Below are 17,448 nucleotides of genomic sequence, written 5' to 3' on the forward strand. Positions count from 1 at the left end.
CACATGAGGTACGCAAGAAGTCCGGGAAGAAGAGTTTATTGAAGGAGAGGGAAGTTAGAGGCATTGGACAGGGGAGGGATTGGATTTCATGGGAATTTGAACAATAAATTAGGGATTAGGATAATTGGATTCATTAAAAATTTAAAATAATTGATTAATACTTACCTGAATGCTAAAAACAGTTTATACTTACCTGAATATTAAAAACATACTTACCTGAACCTAAAATAAGGGAAACCTAAAAATGGAAGAAATACTTACCTGAACCTAAATAAAAAGGAAACCTGAAAATGGAAGAAATACTTACCTGAACCTAAATAAAAGGGAAACCTGAAAAAGAGAAAAACAGTTTATACAATCATGGCAGAGAGACAGGCAGTCCAGTTTGGCTCTAAATCTAGTGTGCACGTGGCCATGCCTGAGGAAGTCCGAATCCAGGACGAAACGTCGCGGCGCCACCTGGTGTACACAAAAAAGAAGACAGCTGAAATTAGAATTATGTAAAGCCAAACAAATCAATTTATACTTCATATAACAAAGGCAAATGGATCCTAATTAAAAACTAATTTATACTTGATATAACAAAGGCGAAATAATGCACAACTGAAAAACAAATTGATACTTGATATAACTAAGGCGAACCAAGGACTAATTATAACCAAAATAATAGAAACTAAGTATAGTAAAACTAAAGCCAAGTACTAGAAACAAAATTATAGTTCACTAAAACCTAAACAGTGGAAGAGGGTGGAGGGCTGGCCTGCCCTGGGAAGGACAGTGCACCAAGGGCTCCACTTTGGTGGAGACCTTTTCTATTCCCTCACCTAATCCAGCCCGTGCCTCCTGGGTTCACAGGTCAGGCTTCCATCCTACAACATGCTAAATTAAGCTAATCCTGCTCTCTTGCCCTAACCCTAACCATGCTAAATTATGCTAATTTGAACCCCTAATGCTAAAATTTGCTAATTGGAATCCCTAATGCTAAATTTGGCCTATATCCTAATCTTAACCCTAAGTAATTGTGATTTTAACCTGGACCTGATCCTTAACCCTAACCCCAACCACTCGACCCTTGCCTAAACCTAAGAGAGACCTTCTATCCCCGAAAATTGTCCCCTGAGGACCCATCCCAAGCAGGGATTTATATTTCCATGTGGCCTATGTAGTCCCCCATAAGGCATATCAACACATGAGGTACGCAAGAAGTCCGGGAAGAAGAGTTTATTGAAGGAGAGGGAAGTTAGAGGCATTGGACAGGGGAGGGATTGGATTTCATGGGAATTTGAACAATAAATTAGGGATTAGGATAATTGGATTCATTAAAAATTTAAAATAATTGATTAATACTTACCTGAATGCTAAAAACAGTTTATACTTACCTGAATATTAAAAACATACTTACCTGAACCTAAAATAAGGGAAACCTAAAAATGGAAGAAATACTTACCTGAACCTAAATAAAAAGGAAACCTGAAAATGGAAGAAATACTTACCTGAACCTAAATAAAAGGGAAACCTGAAAAAGAGAAAAACAGTTTATACAATCATGGCAGAGAGACAGGCAGTCCAGTTTGGCTCTAAATCTAGTGTGCACGTGGCCATGCCTGAGGAAGTCCGAATCCAGGACGAAACGTCGCGGCGCCACCTGGTGTACACAAAAAAGAAGACAGCTGAAATTAGAATTATGTAAAGCCAAACAAATCAATTTATACTTCATATAACAAAGGCAAATGGATCCTAATTAAAAACTAATTTATACTTGATATAACAAAGGCGAAATAATGCACAACTGAAAAACAAATTGATACTTGATATAACTAAGGCGAACCAAGGACTAATTATAACCAAAATAATAGAAACTAAGTATAGTAAAACTAAAGCCAAGTACTAGAAACAAAATTATAGTTCACTAAAACCTAAACAGTGGAAGAGGGTGGAGGGCTGGCCTGCCCTGGGAAGGACAGTGCACCAAGGGCTCCACTTTGGTGGAGACCTTTTCTATTCCCTCACCTAATCCAGCCCGTGCCTCCTGGGTTCACAGGTCAGGCTTCCATCCTACAACATGCTAAATTAAGCTAATCCTGCTCTCTTGCCCTAACCCTAACCATGCTAAATTATGCTAATTTGAACCCCTAATGCTAAAATTTGCTAATTGGAATCCCTAATGCTAAATTTGGCCTATATCCTAATCTTAACCCTAAGTAATTGTGATTTTAACCTGGACCTGATCCTTAACCCTAACCCCAACCACTCGACCCTTGCCTAAACCTAAGAGAGACCTTCTATCCCCGAAAATTGTCCCCTGAGGACCCATCCCAAGCAGGGATTTATATTTCCATGTGGCCTATGTAGTCCCCCATAAGGCATATCAACACATGAGGTACGCAAGAAGTCCGGGAAGAAGAGTTTATTGAAGGAGAGGGAAGTTAGAGGCATTGGACAGGGGAGGGATTGGATTTCATGGGAATTTGAACAATAAATTAGGGATTAGGATAATTGGATTCATTAAAAATTTAAAATAATTGATTAATACTTACCTGAATGCTAAAAACAGTTTATACTTACCTGAATATTAAAAACATACTTACCTGAACCTAAAATAAGGGAAACCTAAAAATGGAAGAAATACTTACCTGAACCTAAATAAAAAGGAAACCTGAAAATGGAAGAAATACTTACCTGAACCTAAATAAAAGGGAAACCTGAAAAAGAGAAAAACAGTTTATACAATCATGGCAGAGAGACAGGCAGTCCAGTTTGGCTCTAAATCTAGTGTGCACGTGGCCATGCCTGAGGAAGTCCGAATCCAGGACGAAACGTCGCGGCGCCACCTGGTGTACACAAAAAAGAAGACAGCTGAAATTAGAATTATGTAAAGCCAAACAAATCAATTTATACTTCATATAACAAAGGCAAATGGATCCTAATTAAAAACTAATTTATACTTGATATAACAAAGGCGAAATAATGCACAACTGAAAAACAAATTGATACTTGATATAACTAAGGCGAACCAAGGACTAATTATAACCAAAATAATAGAAACTAAGTATAGTAAAACTAAAGCCAAGTACTAGAAACAAAATTATAGTTCACTAAAACCTAAACAGTGGAAGAGGGTGGAGGGCTGGCCTGCCCTGGGAAGGACAGTGCACCAAGGGCTCCACTTTGGTGGAGACCTTTTCTATTCCCTCACCTAACCCTAACCCTAACCCTAACCCTAACCCTAACCCTAACCCTAACCCTAACCACCCCTGGATTTGTGCCTAACCTTAACCCTAATGACCTTTAACCCTATCCCACTACAACCCTAACCTCAACCATCCCTTGACCTTTGCCTAACCCCAACCCATCATGACCTTTGACCCAACTCCAATATCCCATTTTAATCATCCCTTTCAGGGAGTTGAGCTGGGCGACACTCCTGCAGGGTGTCTGTGATGGAGTGTGCATGACTCGGCCACTGCTAGTCAGTGGCCGAGTAAATTTTATCTCTCCTAACCAGCCAGTTCCTCCAGCCGCCCTGTTGTGTCGCTCTGGCTCCTCCCCTTTCTGCCTCTTCTCAACTTCATATTCTTATGGCAATAAACCAATCTGCATTTCCTTTTCTATTCATTTAACCACAGTATTGTTGTATTATAACCCTTATGGAGGGCTTTGAATTTTGTTTCACACATGATCTACATTGAATAACCAGGGAATGAAATATAATTCATGGGATATATGTTCTTATGGTCTATATGCTGATTAATTCATGGATGGATTTGCTTCCCCTCTCACCTGGCCAGGATATTTTACAGAATGGAATGTCTTATATGCTTTAATATGTTTCTTTACATAATGCATATTTAATACCCCTGAATTCATAAGGAGGATTATTATGATGATCTATTATTGAATTGTAATGACAAAATGTTATTGTTGGAATGTTTTATTACAGTTATTAGCAGTTATGATCTCATAGACAGATGTTTGGTGTATGCTGGTACTGCCACAGGTCGGCGCTCCATCCTCAGGTGTACCTATTTATAGAGGAAGTAAGAACAGGTGAATTACCGCCACATTTTACCGCGTTTTCCACTGATTACTTCCGTTTACTTCAGACTAAGTAGGATACAGCTATTGAGAGGACGCTGAACACTTGTGCAAATTGTTTCTTTTTTCCTGATTTATTTTGGACTACTATTGAACAGGCCCGCCTGAAGAAGGTCCTTTCAGGACCGAAACGTCGCGATTGTGCCTGTTTCGACTACTTTTTTGTATATGTTTTATTGAATAAAGAGCCGAGTGTCAGCGGAAAGAGAGTTTTCTGACTCTTCTGTTTCACATAAAGCCGAAGTTTTTACAGCCTTACGAGGCTCAGTTTGTTGAGTATATTTTCCCCAAAGATATTGGGACGGATGGACGAAGACGGCTGGACCCGGGTTAACTACCGACGAGGTCGCCAACTACGCCGCCGCAGCATAACCAGCGACGGAGCGCCGGACAGAGCGAACTCCTCGAGACATCGCCACTACCGGCCCCGCGACACACAGCGCTTGGAGGTCTCAGGTAACGGCCCAGCTAGCTATGGATCGCCGGAGAGAACAGACTCCTCTCATCGCCGCTATTATCAGTCCCGAGACATGAAGCGCTCCTATGCTACAGCTACGAGCCGAACCGAGGACAGATCGCCAGAGAGAACGGACTTCTCTCGTCGCCGCCATTACCAGCCCCGCGACAGGAGTCGCCAGGACGCCGCAACCTACGGCCACAGACCATCGGGCAGCACGGATTTCTTCCGCCGCAATTACTACCAGACCCACGACGGGAAGCGCTCCTATGCTTCAGTTACCAGAGGAGATCGGCTGGATCATCGCCATTTCTCTTCCCGTCCACACGATCACCGGTCCGGTGATCGCCGAGCGGACAACGCTCACACAGGGGGAGCGCAACAGGTGAGCTACCGGTCACATCAATCCTACTACCGCCACGCACACACGAAGAGGAACACAGAATACTCCTACAATCGTCGCGGATATGGAAATGGACATTATCGTCCCTTTAATGAACATTACAATCAGTATAACATGAGAAAATATCGCCAGCCTCCAAACTCCAGACCTCATCAGAACATTAATAACACTCAACCACAACACAGTGTGCAATCTGATGACCCAGATTTCATCCCCAAAGTCCGGATCATCCACAAGATTATTAAATCTGCTCATCATCTGCGCAATGTTTCTAGATCAGACCCACCACCCACAATCAGCAAAATGACCAAGAACTTGGCCACTCAGATTAAACCTGCCTCCCCAAATGATACAACCAAAGCTCTGATTGAGGGAAATGCCAGAAACTGGGAGTGTACTACCATGGTGATTCTGCAGCAACACTATGAAGAAAACATGAATATTGAAGTTCAAAATCTGTCCCTACTATCCAGTGATGATTGGAGGGGCCCCTTTCAGGTGGCCTCCTCATGGGCCAAAAAGAACTTGGGTCACAGACTACTGACTGAAACGCTACAACAAACAGAAGTCTTTCTCACAAACAACCTCTCAGGTCCCACACCTACAGATTCTGTGCAGAGGCCCTCCAACCAGACAGAAGCCACAAATGCACAGCCAATCACAACCCAAGCTCAAACAGGAGCCACAAATAGACAAACAACCACAACCCAAGCTCAAGCAGGAGCCACCACGACACGAACAATCACAACCCAAGCTCAAGTATACACACACACAACCCCCGTGTCGGGCCCCAACGCCCAGCCATCCCAACCTCCTCAGATCAATGTTGCATCTACGGGCACCATGACAGAGCAGTCTGGTAGTGGAGAATGGTCACCGGACCCTCATATGGATTTTGAAAACATTACCACTCCCCCTCCTCCTCCCCCCTTTCGCTCCTCCATTTCCTCACCCTCTTTTGGGGAGACACAAGTGCAACACTCCCCTAAGGAGCAGAGAAGAGAAAGAGCTAGACACACCACTACTACAGACCAGACTGGACCTCCTCACCCCCCAGTGGCTCCCCCTCCTCCTCCCCCTCCCCCCCTCCCTCCCCCCTCCTTCAATCCAAATGTGGCCTATGATGACTTCTCAATCAGATACCTATCCACTGAACAAAGCAACAGCCAGCCACAGACCACAACTCCCAGACTAACGCCTATTGGCCGTCGAGGATCCACCGGCGGTATTTGGCACACATCCACTGAACCAACACAGAGTGTGGGTGGCAAAGGGGGCTCCCTGAATACTACTGACCAACCTCCAGAACAGTCAGCACAGCCCGTTTCTCAGGGCCAGAATATCCTCCAAAGCATGATGTCACCTTCCTCTCCATCAACCCCCACACGCAGACCCACCAGGCACCTCAACACCAACAGGAAAATACAGGACTGGGGTTTGTGCATTAGGAAAAAATGGATCATCATAGGGGACTCCAATGTCTCCAGATTCCCTCCATTCCAGATCCAGCACCTACAGATCGACAGTTATCCTGGAGCAACGTTCCGCCATGCAGAGGCCATTCTCTCCAAGGCAACCTGTTCGACCACGGTGGAGAAAATCATCCTGTCTTTTGGTATGAATAACAGGTCGCAGAAGACTCAGGCAACCATGATAAAACAACTCCAAGGAGCCCTCAGAGTGGCTAATCATCGGTTTCCACAGGCGAGGATCATGGTTCCAGAGATCAACTTTGCATCAACACTCCCCCACAGGGAGAAGCTCAACCTCTCAGCTCTGAACAGACACATTCTACAGAACTGTGATCACATTCCACAACTTCAGAGCAAAGACTTTCAGACTGAAATGGACAAAGTGCACTGGACCCGCCAGACAGCGACCCTGATGTTAAATCATTGGGCACAACAGGTAAACTAAGGGTCCCCGTAAGCCTGCCTGAGCAGGAGGGGTATAAGAATGTTATGGTTTTATCCAAAAAAATCCAGCTAACAACTCCACAACTTGCCCTTCTCAACAGAGGTCTAAATTTCATTCCCACTAAGGGGTGCAATAAAAACATTAAAAAACAATCCAGGCTTGATCTTCAAAACTACCACAGGAGACTTAAACTGGCAGTTTTCTATGGGGATAGAGATGTGTCGATACCACCGCCTTTTACTCCCAGTTCCACTTGGTCTCCTCCAGAGACACAATTGCCTCCTTGCATTAAGGATTTAATCCAACGGGACATAAATTATTTCAATAATTTTTTCCAAATATATCACTTACAACCCAATTTGACTCTGGAGGAAACCTCAGCCTTGAAGGATTTGATCAATAATAAGGAAATTATTATTAAACCAGCTGATAAGGGCAGCGCAGTGGTCATTATGGATAGGGAACAATATCTGTGGGAGGGCTATAAACAATTGAACGATACCAAATATTATTCAAAGTTAGACAAACCTATTTATTTGGATACTCTCCCACAAATTAAACAAATTATTCAGAAATTATATGAGAAAAAATTCATTAATGCTAAACAAAAGAATTACTTAATGGGAGATTCTGAACCGAGACCCAGGCGCTTCTATATGCTGCCAAAAATCCATAAGGACCCTGCTAAATGGAGTAAACCATTTGAAATTCCTCCTGGGAGACCTATTGTGTCAGATTGCAATAGTGAAACGTACAGAACTGCTGAGTTCCTTGATTATTACTTGAATCCTTTGTCTGTTACTCATGCAAGTTATATTAAAGATACATATGATTTCATAGAAAAGGTAAAAAAGTTACATATCCCTGTCAATTCTGTTTTATTCACGATGGACATAGATAGTTTATATACAAATATTGATATTGCAGAGGGAATTCAAGCTATAAAAAACATATTTTACAAAAATTATGATAAAAAGAGACCTGATAAGGAACTGCTTCAACTGTTAGAAATTAATTTAAATAAGAATGACTTTGAATTCAATGGAGAATTTTTTCTACAGATAAAAGGCACAGCAATGGGGAAGAAATTCGCTCCTGCTTATGCCAATATCTTCATGGCAGAGTGGGAGACTTCTGTACTGGAGAAATGTGATAAGAAACCCCTACATTATTATAGATACCTGGATGATATTTGGGGCATCTGGACCCACTCAGAGGAAGATTTTCAACTATTTATTAATATTCTTAACAATCACAATCCATCTATTAAACTCAAATCCACAACCAGCCATAATTCAGTAGATTTCTTGGACACAACAACTTTCAAAGGCCCAAAATTTTCAGAAACCAATCAATTGGACATTAAAGTTTTCTTTAAAGAGACTGATACACATGCATTACTTCATAAGAGCAGCTTTCATCCCAAACACACATTTGCAGGCTTAGTAAAGTCCCAATTATTAAGATTTCATAGGATCTGCACTCAAAAGGAGGATTTCAGATGCGCCACCAAGGTGCTATTCTCCGCATTGTCCAGTAGAGGGTACTCTAGGACTTTTCTTAGAACATGCTTCAAAACATTTCTCCAGATCAGACCAATTCAGGTCTCCTCCATTCTCCCCTTTGTGACTACTTACTCACCTTCTAATGTCAAATTGGTCAGAGTAATTAAAAACAATTTTAACAATATGATAAAAGAGACACAAGATTTACAGGATTCCAGAATTATTGCTGCTTTTAGGAAGAATAAAAACTTAAAGGACCTGTTAGTCAGAGCAAAAATCAAATCATTAGTGAAGCCCAGAGTCAAATACAAAGGTGATTTTTTCAGACAACGATTTTGGATATCTAATCCATATAATCAAAGGGTTTTCAAAATCCCAAATCATGGGAATATATTTACTAAAAATTGTGTATATTTAATTGTATGTAAACAGTGTGGCCTTCTATATGTTGGTGAGACTGGGAACACGATCCTTACCAGGTTTGCACAGCACAGACATAATATTTTGAAAAGAAAGGAAGTTCATACTCCATTGGTTAAGCATTTTATTCAACATGGATGGGATTCAGTACAAGCATCGATATTACAATGTAATCCAAATTGGACTACAATTCAAAGACAGAGAACTGAAAGATCGTGGATTATTAATCTGGATTCTAAATATCCACGGGGATTAAATAATAAATAAGTATATAATAAAATGGTATTCTTGTGTCAAGGAAATAATTAAATTTTTTTTTTTTTTTTTTTTTTTTTTTTTTTTTTTTTTTTTCTTCCTCCTCTCTCTCTCTCTCTCTCTCTCTCTCTCTCTCTCTCTCTCTTTCTCTTTTTCTTTCCTCCTCTCCTCAACCTTACTCTAACCCTTGACCTCTAAAACCTAATTTAGACCCTCATCTTAACCAAAACCACATCCTGACATCTGATCTCAACCAGGATGGTGACCTCTAACCCCAACATGTACTTTAACCCTAACCTTAACCACCCCTGGATTTGTGCCTAACCTTAACCCTAATGACCTTTAACCCTATCCCACTACAACCCTAACCTCAACCATCCCTTGACCTTTGCCTAACCCCAACCCATCATGACCTTTGACCCAACTCCAATATCCCATTTTAATCATCCCTTTCAGGGAGTTGAGCTGGGCGACACTCCTGCAGGGTGTCTGTGATGGAGTGTGCATGACTCGGCCACTGCTAGTCAGTGGCCGAGTAAATTTTATCTCTCCTAACCCTAACCCTAACCCTAACCCTAACCCTAACCCTAACCCAACCCCAGTTCTATATTTCTAACCCTAACAAAATTGGATTGTTACAAATAAATTGATAATTGAGTTTAAAAACAATTTTAGATTAAAATCACAATTAATAAATTCATTATTGGAGGTTAAAAAGTTTTAAGAATATTAATTTATGGGAATTAGGTTAAAAAAATAATTTAAATTCATGAATTGGCTATTATAGGGTTAAAAAGAGGTTAAAAAGGTCAAAAAAGTTCATAGATTTAAAAAGACGATAAAAAATTAAAAAAGACGAACCAAAATGAAAAAAGGCGAATTTAAGAAAAGGGGCGGATATAAAAGGCGAGACAAGGAGTGAGAAGCTCATTTTTATCCTAGCTCTCGAAGCAGCAACATCCCATACAGCGAGCCTTATTGGATATATTATTATTATTTTTTTTGTGTGTGCCTTTGGCCTGAGGAAGACTCAAGGGAGTCGAAACGTTGCCTGGAGGCACACGTTCATGTAAGTTAATTGTTTTATTTTATTTTTTACAAAGAACTTAATTAAAAAAGTCTTTTTAAAGGCTAGTTTTTTGTTAGTTTATTAGAGTTCATCCTTCTCAAGTGGAGAAGCGTTTTTTGTTTATCCTTTTATTATTATAAATAAATAAATAAATAACACAGACAGTTGATTTCATAGTTTTTTTATTATTATATATCTACCTTAAAACAAAAATTATTATTATATGAATACAAAGCCTAAAATACTTACCTGAAAGAAAGAAAAAAAGAAAGAAAAGGAAAAAGGAGAAGAGAAAGGAAAAGAAGGAAAGGAAAAGGGAAACCAAAGTACTTACCAGAAGATGGACGGAGGCTGGACTACGGTCCGCTACGGCCGTAGACGCCGGGAGGCCAATCGCGGCAGGGTCCGGTTTATGGATGGGGGTTACCCTGGGTGGAAGGACCGTGCACCTTCCGCTTTCTCCAGCTGGAGGGGGCGGGTTCCTAACCCCAATCCTAACCCTAACCCTTTATTTCATTTTAACAAAAAAACAAAAAACAAAAAAATAATTTAAGTTCATTTTCATTTAAAATAAATAATTTAAGTTCATTTAAATAAAAAACAAAAACAAAATTGTTTCCATCTCACCAAGATGGTGGGATGGACTGATGGGTGGACCCTGGTGCGCCGTGGCGGACGCCGCGGACACACCAGGGACCATGACGGAAGAGGGGTCTGGGGGAAGGACCGAGCACCGCCTCCCTCCAATTGGAGGAGGGGCCCGAACCTTCGCCCTAACCCGCCTCCCTCCAATTGGAGGAGAGGCCCGAACCTTCGCCCTAACCCTAACCCTAACCCTAACCCTATTAAAAATCATTGTTTTTTATTAAAATATCATAAATAACCTCTTTAAAAACTCCTAGGTAACTCCCAACCTTTTTTTTCCTTAAAAAAACAATTATATTATCTTATTATCTATCAAAAATATAAAACAAACGATCTTTTACATATAACTATTTTATTGCATGAATTTTACAGTAAAAAGATTGTTTAAAAGACAATAAAAATTTAAAAACTATAAAAACATAGGAGTTAAACCTACAGGATAGGTTATAAAAACAGTGATTCATTAATAAATACTATTTCATTGTTTTTATCCTCATTTTCTCTCCCCCAAATGAATAAAACATCTCTCCTTGTTTAAACTTGCATATTAATTTGGGGTTGTTTTTAACAGAATGAGCTGAACTTTCTCTCCTTCTGTGTGTCAATTCACTTTATATACACAATAACCTAATTTCCTATATCCGAGGCAATAATCATCCCAACCAGCAGGATGACACCATTAATCATACAATTTTTATTTTTTATTTTTTTCTCTCTTTCTCCCCTTCTCCTTCTCTCTCATTATTACTTTCCAGAACCTCATTCCTAACCACAACCACCTAGGAGACAATGCCTAACACCAACCATCCCCGTATCAAAATTAATTTTATTTAACCTGTACATGGCCCCTCCCCTAACCTTAACCATCCAGGGGGGGCTCTAACCCTAAGGTCTTTCACCCCTCACAAATAGTAACCCTTATACGCCTTCTCTTAATTTTTATTGTGTTATTTTTATAAGTTCTGTTAACCCTTTCATTGGCTCTCTCCCTCTCTTTTATGGTGGTTTTAGGAAACTAAAAGACCTTTTTCCAATCTTAATGTATTTGGTTTTAAATGTTTTTATGTATTGTCATCTTATCATTGTCTCTGTTTAATATAATTTTTTTTTTTTTTTTTTTTTTTTTAAATATTTTTATTTATACTATTGGAGTTATAGGAACCCCAAAGGAGTAATGAAAACAAGAAATGACAGTGTTGATACCTGTTGCCAGAGCTGCTTTTTTTATTAAAAATTTCTATTTATTTCAAAGAGCTTTGTCCCCTAACCTAACCTTTAACCCTAACCCTAACCCTAACCTTTAACCCTATCCCACTACAACCCTAACCTCAACCATCCCTTGACCTTTGCCTAACCCCAACCCATCATGACCTTTGACCCAACTCCAATATCCCATTTTAATCATCCCTTTCAGGGAGTTGAGCTGGGCGACACTCCTGCAGGGTGGCTGTGATGGAGTGTGCATGACTCGGCCACTGCTAGTCAGTGGCCGAGTAAATTTTATCTCTCCTAACCCTGCTCTCTCTGCTAACCATAACCACGCCCTCTCTCCTAACCATAACAACGCCCTCCCCTTTAACCCTGGCCGTACTCACCCCCCTGGTCTGGGCCGCGCTCCACCTCCTGTGCTGAGGCGCTCCCCGTCTCCCACTGCCATCTCCGGCCCCCATCGTGGTCCCTCTGTCCGCTCTCTGGCTCTTGCCAACCCTAGGCCGGGGGCGGCTTTGACATCGGGGCCCCCCCCACAGCCCACGGCAGAAGCCGGGGCAAAAACTGTGGGGGGGAGAGCTAACCCTGGGGGGAGCAGGATGCTGAGTGTGCGGGCGGAGGTGCATGTGGTGCGGGGTGGGGGGGGGGGTGGAGGTGGCGGGGATGCAGCAGGAGGTGGAGCAGCGGCCTATGATAGATGGCCAGCTTCCCTTGGGGGTGAGTCGGGGGGTTGTGGAGCAGGGGGAGGAGGGGGGACGACGGAGGAGTGCTGCTGGGGGGGAGGAGGGTGAGGAGGAGGAGGAGGAGGAGATGTCTGACGACTCCTTCTTGGATGCGGTGGGGAGGGTGGAGAGCAGAACTGTCCACTCTAATGCAGTTGTTTTAATACCGGATGTGATTGAAGACAGACAATCAGGACAGAGCACGACACAGACTACGGATGGAATCCTGGGGAGCAGAGAGGGGGCTCCTGCTAGCACAGGGGCTACTCTCACTAGCCCACTGGGCGGGCGGGGCCTTCTCTCTGCCTCCCAGGTTTTGAGTAGAAGACCAACTCGCCATCAGATGACCTCTCAGAAAATCAGGCTCTGGGCCTTGACGGTGACACAGCCGATGTTGGTGATCGGAGACTCCAACCTGTCCAGAATTCCTGATTATCAGCATTCATCGGTGCAGGTGGATAGTTTTCCTGGAGCCCAGATACATCATCTGAAGGGGGTGCTGGAAAAATTAGATGTCTGCTCTACAGCTCAAAAGGTCGTGCTCTCGGTTGGCCTGAATAATTGTTTAAGAAATAATCTTATGGAGACCATCAAAAAACAATTTCAGCAGCTGAGGGCATGTGCCCGTAGAGTGTTTCCTCACGCACAGATCTTTGTGCCACTGATCCAGTGCTCAGATAAACTGCCACAGAGTGTGCGAGCTCTGGTAGAACAAACAAATATTTTTCTGTTGGAACACTTTAAAACTCTGAACATGGTGGAGGACCACCAGTTCAGAGTTCACAGTCACGATCCGGTACATTGGACAGCCAAAACGGCATTAAACATTTTTGAATCTTGGATGAAACAATTAAACTAAGGGGAGGGGGAACGACATCGTTCACCCCCACACATTCTAATGTGCTTAATTTGTCTCGTTTTGTTGTGTTAAATCAGGCTGAACAAAAACTGCTGGAGAAGGGCCTCTCTTTTATTCCAACTCCACTAAAAGTGGATAGAAATGACTTCAAAAGAGATCTATATGAGTATCACAGGCGTCTGAAACTATTGAATCATTTTGAATATACTACGGACTCGGGTCCGATGTTGTTTGTGGAGCCCTCGAGGTGGGAACCTGAGTGGGATGCAGTGCCGGAGCCACTGCAGAGGCTGATTGGGCTGGACCTGCGGGGACTCCAGGGGACCCGAGCCGTTAATGTAGATGAGGATAATCTGTGTGTGGAACAGCGACAAGCGCTGGAAGAACTCAAAAAACAAGAGGATATAGTCATAAAGCCTGCGGACAAGGGATCAAAAATAGTTATTATGGATAGAACACAATATCTCATTGAAGCAAACAGAAAACTGAGTAATTCAGTTCATTACAGGCCGCTGTCACACTCCCTACAGTCGGAGACTCAGGTGCTGACCCGGAGGATCGTGGAGGAACTGTACGTGAAGAAATACATCTCTTCTAAACAGAGATTTTATCTGTTTGGTCAAGATCCGCCACGTCCAAGGAAATTCTATCTGCTTCCAAAAATCCATAAGGATCCTAGCACTTGGACAGTTCCTCATGAGATTCCTCCGGGTCGGCCCATTGTCTCCGACTGTGGGAGTGAATCATATAGGATAGCTGAATATATTGACTATTTTTTGAATCCCTTGTCCCAGAAACATGACAGCTACATTAAAGATACAGAAACATATGAGTTTGTTTCAAAAATTAAATCTGTGGAGGTTTGTCCTGGAGCCATGCTCTTCTCTATAGATATAGACGCCCTGTACACAAATATAGACACTCAACTTGGTTTAAAAGCGGTTCAAGAGGTTTTCAAAAAATACCCGGATCCAGCCAGACCAGATGAGGCCCTTCTCCAGCTTTTAAAACTAGGTTTAACAAAAAATGACTTTGAGTTTGATTCCAAATATTATTTACAGGTACATGGGACAGCCATGGGGAAGAAGTTTGCCCCGGCATATGCCAACATTTATATGGCTGCCTGGGAGCAGACTGTCTTCCCCAAGTGCCCTCAGGTCCCCATATTGTATATGAGGTACCTGGACGACATATTTGGAGTCTGGACTCACTCAGAGCCTGAATTTAAACATTTCATTAGCATCCTGAATAACCATCATGATTCAATTAAAATAAAGTATAATTTACAAACAGAAAAAATTGAATTTTTAGATACTGAAGTTTTTGTCATGAAAGAGAGCGCAGAAAAGTGGAGACTGGGAACCAGAGTCTATTTTAAACCAACAGACACACACGCTTTGCTAAACAAAAACAGCTTTCATCCAAAACACACTTTTAAGGGGATTGTGAAGTCCCAACTTATAAGGTTTAAAAGGATTTGTACAAGGCCAGAGGATGTGGAGATGGCCACCAGGACTCTCTTTAAAGCTCTCAGGAGGAGAGGCTACAGCCGCACTGCGCTCCATAAAGAGGGAGGTTTCTGTGAGCTCCACAGAGGAGGAGAGACAGATTGACTCCAGAGTTGAACAAAACAAAAAAATAGTTCCTCTGGTGATCACTTTCTGTTCGCTCTCACTTAAAATCAACTCAATGGCAAAAACTAATTTTGGAAAACTTCAGGATGCTATTCAGTCTTTTTCTGATTTCAAAATCATATCAGCTTTTAAACGAAACAAAAACCTAAATGATATGTTGGTCCATGCCTCTCTGACACCTAAAGAAAAAAACAAACGGAATACACATTTTAAAGTAATAAAATATGTAGAAAACAAACACACAGATATGAGTGCTCCAGTCTGGCAAACTTTCCAGCTGGACTCTTTAAATCTGGTGTATGTTATTGAGTACAGGATATGTGGTAAATTATATGTGGGGCAGACTAAAAACAAGCTGCGGGCACGTTTACAACAACATCTATATCATATTCAGCGCTCAAACAAAAGAACAGAACTTTATGTGCATTTCCGTGCTCATGGTGCAGAGAATCTTATGATTGCAGGCCTGGAGACCAGGGCAGGTTGGTCATCAGCCCAGAGATGGATGGCTGAGAGACGCTGGATCACAAAATTAAAAACTAATGTGCCCAGCGGTCTAAATGAAGCCATTTAAAAATATGGTAGGCCATCTCTGGACTGGAGACTCTCTCTGTGTGTGTGTGTCGTTGAAGGTCAGGTGGGATGTGGATGTGGTGCAGTCTACCATCGATGGTATTCTGGGCCACGAAACCGGATTCTTTTGACTGTCTCTTTGTGTGTAGTGGAAGGAGAGGGGAAAGTGGAAGTCCTGTGTGCCTGTGCTTATTGTATGTCCGATTGGACAACAATTCTTGGAGTATGTCTTTGATTTTTTTACTCTCCCTCAGGAGGGATCCAGATCCACCACTACTCATCATTACTATTAACCACTGTTATCTGTCATTATTATTGATAACACCATGACCTACACAGCTGTTCTTGGTCTCTCTCTCTCTCTTTTCTCCTCTCTCCTCCCCCACCCCCCCTTTGCACAGTAGTCTTTATGAGTGAAGTCAAAAGTTGCCTTTACAATTAAAGTGAGCACATTGCAACAATCTGTAGGTTGACTGTAATGTATAATGGAAAGAGATTACTAACTGTCCATAGGTAATAAGGGTAGGGTGCAAACAGTCCAGGAGCCGTTACTGATCATCAGTCTTCATGTGTGATACAGTTTACATGTAGCAGACTCACAGTTTGAAGGGAGAAGGTGCTTTGAAGTATGTTTATGTTCTGCAGAACCACAATATACAATCTTAGGTCACATTTTATGGTTTAACATTAACTTAGAAACAGTAACTTTTTTTTTAAGATATTTTTTTTGGGCATTTTTGGTCTTTATTGACAGGACAGTAGAGAGTAGGGTTGTCACGATACCAGAATTTCAGTAGTCGATACCAATACCTGTAATTTTCCACGATTGTTGATACTAATTCGATACCACAATTTAAAAAAAAAAAAAAAACAGGGCGGCCCGATGGCGGAGTGGTTAGGGCGCCTACCACATGAGTGGATGCTCTTAGCAGGTGAGCAACGGTTCGACTCCCGACCGGCCTGACTCTTTCCTGCATGTTATTCCCCCTCTCTCTCTGTCCCTTTCCGCCCTAACCACTCCGCCATCGGGCCACCAACTTACAAACAGTAACTTGAGCTATGATAATGTTATAAGTTTCTCTTCATATATGTGACATTTGCCAGATGTGGACATGCATGCAGTACCTTCTAAAATTACTTTAACAGTTAGCCATAAAGTTTACCTTGAGTTATGGAAGCTAACTGAGTTAACAGCGACTTTGCACGGCACAGCCCAGAGCCTGTTGCAGTCAGGTAGCCAGTGTAGGTGAATGTGCTTCATGTCCTTGAGTGCACAGGCCAGATCCACCCCTCATTTCTCCCCAACTCCACCCTCTCATCCAAATGTTTTCTTCTGGCTCCAAAAGACCAAGATGGTAATGTCCAGTAAGCCAAACTTGAGGCTTCAAAACGGCAGTTCCAAAAATAATTGGTGACATCATGGAGGGTTACCACGTGGCCTGACTGTACATCCACAGTGTTCATATATTCCCTGGAAACCTGCATACACTGTACAGTATTTACGGTATTTACCTAACCCTACCCTAACCTAACCCTTTTCACAGCTTTTAACTTCTCCCAGAGCGTAGGTGCTGAAAAACTAAGAATCCTAAAGTTAAAACTGACACAGCCAAAATTATAAGATACTTTTAGCCTTAAGATGCTTTATGAATACGAGCCAAGTTATAGATTATGGGTGTGTGGCA

Source organism: Trachinotus anak, unplaced genomic scaffold (assembly GCF_046630095.1).
Source record: "Trachinotus anak isolate AG129_WGS33_773 ecotype Australia unplaced genomic scaffold, CSIRO_AGI_Tana_v1 ptg000059l, whole genome shotgun sequence".
In the NCBI taxonomy this organism is placed as follows: Eukaryota; Metazoa; Chordata; class Actinopteri; order Carangiformes; family Carangidae; genus Trachinotus; species Trachinotus anak.